This window comes from Trachurus japonicus, chromosome 21 (assembly GCF_045865225.1).
Source record: "Trachurus japonicus isolate A0001 chromosome 21, Traja_1.0".
NCBI lineage: Eukaryota > Metazoa > Chordata > Actinopteri > Carangiformes > Carangidae > Trachurus > Trachurus japonicus.
In genome coordinates, this window is record NC_140927.1 from 28,135,847 (window position 1) to 28,140,911 (window position 5,065).

Here is a 5,065-nt window from a genome sequence, read left to right on the forward strand (position 1 = left end):
TGGTTAATTTAATGTTAATGATAAAAGTATTGGATGCAAAATGCTAATATTACTGTAGGTATTAAAGAGGGCTACAATCAAATTACAGTTTCTCTTTTGTTTACTTCTTTTATCTCTTTATCTACTAATTTAGTATTATCTTTGTGATACGGGCAATGCATGATTACTACAACAAACATAGGCCTACGATTGTGCCACGATAGTTGGATGCACTAAATTAGCACTGCATAAAACTAGGGAAGAACTAGCTAAACAACAACAACACTTACACTTAAAACAGATGCTTCTTTGTTTTCCATTCATGTTTCACAATATCTAACAAGTATAAAGTTACAGCATCTTAGCCACTGCACTTTAGATATGCTAGCAGCCCCATGTGTTAGCTTGAAGCCAAACTAGCTGTTTCCTCATTACGAGTCTTAAAAAGCTGAATGAAGTTTAAACGTCTGCTGTTTGAAAGCTAATATTCACTGACAAGATACAGTAGTGGTATAGCCTTTCTATCTTCTCATTTAAGTCCCTGCAAGAAAACAAATAAGCCTATTTCTTTGTTTTCTTTGCTTAGTTTGCATTATTTGAAATCGATAGCAAAAAGTGCTGAGCGTCTGAAAAAAGCAGGCAGATTCTCTATTTCATTGCTCCGCTGGTTGACTGTACATTTCAGAGTCAGATTTAATGTCACATGGGGAAAATGTCCTAATAAAGGTCCGTCGGCATCCGGACAGTCCAGCACCTCTGTCACCCAGTAGGCTTCAAGAGGGAGGACGAAGCCTCATGGCGTTTGCCAGCTAACGTTCACGAGCCGAGCCGGGTGTGTGGAAGTCACCGTCAGATTCTGTAGGATTTTATCTCTAGATTCAGAAACAGGAGTCAGTAATACATGTAGAGACTGTGTTAGATTTTCACACCTTCTTCAGTCCTGAAAGCTCAATTATCCTATTTTTTGCTTTTGGCCCAAAATTGTGTGAAAGATAGGATACAAGTGTCAAACATATTACTGTAGTACCATCCTCTTTTCAGCTATAGAACAGACCCAACTGAAGATTTAAGATTTTAGACTAACCCTAACCCTGACAATTTCCAAGAAAGGGAGGGAAAAATAAAAAATGGAGCAGCACTTGTTGTTCACTGTCGTTCAACCCATACGGTTCCTTTATTGCAGCTTCTTGTTTTTCTCCATTTGCTTTCTGGAGTCTTCAAACATTTTCCATAATCAACATGTTCAAACAAACAAGCACAATAATTAGATTTATTGATTCTGGACAGGGATAGAGTATAAGCTGGCTCATGACTAGACTGCATCATTCCTGAATGAAAGCAATGGGGAAGTCTATAGGCCTATACTCCCCTGCTTTGATTTCAGATTATCTCTCAGTTGCAGGCCACTGTTCAACTCTCAGACAGGTATACATCTCTCTAAGTGTCATTTTACTGACTGGGTTGTTGTTGATGCTATCATTGTCTCTGAGCTCTCTAAAGAATCCAAGCAAACACAAAAGGTAATATTACAGAGCTGGGGTTTACTCCAGTGTCTTTCTTATAGCATTTGCTGCACATAACAAACACATTTTGTTTTCAGTTCTTTTATTATTTGAAGAAACCTGCCATGCTTTAAAACATTCGCTCACTTTGACTGAATATAACATGAATCACTACTTTCAACAGTATTTTTTTTCATATATTTGTGTCAAATGCAATTTTAACATCTTATTCGAAACTCAAATGACCTCTGGAGGAGTTAAAGTTTCATACAGCAGTCAGTATTTCATGCAAATGTACTCTATGCTTTATCCTTAAAAATATGATGGAGGTGTAATTTATTCATTTTAAACCAGCAGTGTACAGCCACAATATGTTGTTGTTGGCAGAACAGATTATTCAGTATTTAATCAGAGCAGGATCTCCATGTGTCCATGCCAGCAACCAGAAGTTATTTAATGCACAATTGAATGTCGCCTCCTATTCTCATTGTTCATGGTAAGTGGAAAAGTAGTGCCCTGCTCCTCTGGGTGTAGCTGCTGCGTCTCTGATATTAAAGGAGAAGAGAGGGACAAAGTAAATTATGAGAGTGAGGGGGGAAACCGCAGTGTCTCTGTAGCACTTATGTAGAAGCTAACAAACCATGAGCTGGGACCTTTCTGGTTAGAAAACCCACTCATGCTGCTCTTTGGAGGTGGAACAGTTAGTGCGCTGGCCCACTCCACTTATATAAGACAGTGTCAGTTTAGGGAAACGCTCTGCAGAGCCCAGAGAGAGGAGAGAGGATGTGACACATTCTTCACGGCCACCAGCTGTCAGCACAGCTGCAGCCACTCTGACTGGCTGTGCTGGCTCAGGCTGTGGCTCTGGACCTAGTTATTGCTCAGACGACTGTTTCCTTTGTGGTCACATTGATGACGCTATGGATGTGGATGCTGCACTATAGTCTTTATTGTCCCTATTAGCGTTAGCCAGGTGAGTATAATTAATCCACATGGGGGTTTAGAGACCTGTGCTGCTTTGTATTTAAAGGGATAGTTCACCCAAAATTCAAATTTCACTCATTATCTACTCACCCTCATGTCGACTAAGGGCTGTGAGAATTTTCAGAGTCCTCCGTTCCTTCTCTGAGTTACGGGGGGGTCCGTGCAGCAGTTTTTGTCCATATAATGGTTGTCAATGGATACCACTTTTCTTTGTCCAAAAAGACACACCAAAAAACATCCAAATACCTCCATGCTGCTCGTCTGTAATGTCCCTCTTGTATTGAAGCCCCGACATGAGAAATTGTTCTGAAAAAAAAAAAAAGAATTAAATAAGTCTATATTTTAAAGCAGAAGTAAGTGATATATTTGTGTTAATATAAGTCTTAAATAGTTCTATCTTCCGACAGCAATCACTTACATAGAGTGTTTGGTCTGAAACACGGGTCTGTCAGTCACTCTGCTCTGCTCTGAGCCGAAGAGAAAACATTTATCGTATCCTACAGTTTTTATCCAATGAGGAGAGAGAACGGCATGCAGGGCTGTGTGTGCAGCCAAGGGACGCCGTGAATGTGGCGACGTAGGGACGAGGACTGTTATGGTGCGTTCAAGGAAACTCGTATTTTTCCGACCGTGAAGTGGTACCAGTTCGATCTGGTACGACTTCACCGGTCGGAAGTTACGAGTGGCCGTTATAGTGACTTTCACCGGTAAAACAGGTCGGAAAAACACGAGTGGGTTGCCTGGAACGCTACAAAGTCGTAAGTTGTGACTTGAAGCTGTAATTTACGATTTCAAAAGCCTGCCTGGAACGCAGCATTAGCGAAAACGACCGGACCACTTACTTCTGCTTTAAGCTTGTTTGTAGCGGAAGCTCCCAGTGTCTCGGTTCACTGCTTTTCCTGTGTCAGTGCAAATCGCGACCGGCGGAACAATTTCTCATGTCAGGGCTTCAATACAAGACCATTATATGGACAAATACTGCTGCGCGGACCTAGGCAAGGCAAGGCAAGGCAATTTTATTTGTATAGCCCGTTTTTACAAACAGTTTGTCTCAAAGGCTTTACATGGCATTGTAACAACATCCTCTGTCCTTAGACCCTCACATCGACTGAGGAAAAACTCCGTGGAAACTCTTTTAACAGGGAAAAATCGGAGAAAGCTCAGGGTGAGCAACAGAGGAGGGTTCCCTCACCCAGGATGGACAGACAGGACAGAGATGTTGTTACAGACAAGAAAACAGTTTACAGTTTATGTCACAGAATGTGCGAAATATGGAAATGTTAGCAGGAGTTGATGAAGGCAGCCTCTGGTGAGGGGGGGGGGGGCAGGGAGAGCTGGCCAGCTCGATGGGAGGACTGGGTGGTAGACTGGTCCATGGGAAGGGAGGGGAGGGGAACTATCCCTTTAACAGATGTGTTACCGATACACCACCACAGGAGCTCAAGTGTGTGTGTGTGTGTGTGTGTGTGTGTGCTACCTTCAGCACAGTGACACCGTGTCAAATAAACAACCCAGGCATGAAGTTTGTGTCAGACTCACCAGGAAGTAAATGTGTCACAGTCACAATCACAGCAGCCAAAGCAGAGCCATGACAGCGACACGGTCTGCAGCCTGTCTCCATCGGCCTCTGCAGCAGAGCAGTCGGCGGAGTAGCTGGAGGTTAGTTATACCAGAGATGGCACACCAGACACACACACACACACACAGCACAGACTCACAGATGAGTTGGCTCATGCTCTGATCGCAGACAGCGGTGGCTCTCATAAATATCAGGCTACTTAATATGAATAAATGGACGAACACTCAGGATGCAGCTGCCTGATAATGCAACGTAACAATATATTGTGAAGAAAAACAAAACACAGACTGAGGTAACGCAATATTTATTGTGAGGTAACACAAAACTCATTGAAATGCAAAATTATCACAAGGGAACGTAAGAATATAATAACCAACTGGCTCTGTGGTGAATATGAAAGAGGCAGAGTTTTGTATGAAAACTTTCTGTTGGCTCTGCACTGATTCTAATAATACTTTGTTCTTATATTTATTCTTCTTCCTCAAATAAATTTCCATCAGGATGTGTAAAAGCGATCTTTGGAATAATATGAATTGAAAATGATTAAATTAAATGTTTTATATACGTTTATATGGTCTTAGGAACAACACTTGTGGCAGAAGTTTTTGACTATTTGATGAATGATTAAAGACCCATGCAGTTATATTCTTTCAATGTTTCGATTTGAAGCTCTCATTCAATAGAGCTGTAATTTAATCCGTGTGTTTGTGTTTTTTTATGATGGGAAAACAAAAATGTGATCAAATGAAACATTTGTGCTTTGACTAATTACAAACACATGTTTTAAAATGAGTCATATTTTTAATTCTTCTAATCACAAATTTAAATCTTTGGGGTAAAATGCACTTCATGAAAAATTCCAATGCAAAAAAACATTATGCAACTTTCTCTGAATTAAGTTTGTAACAGTGTTTTGACACGTTTTATGACCCGTTTTCAATTTCCCTGCAGTGTGTTTAAGTATTTATCCACTGTATCTGGCTAGGCTCAAATGTGTGGCCTAGAACATGAGTTTGTTTTT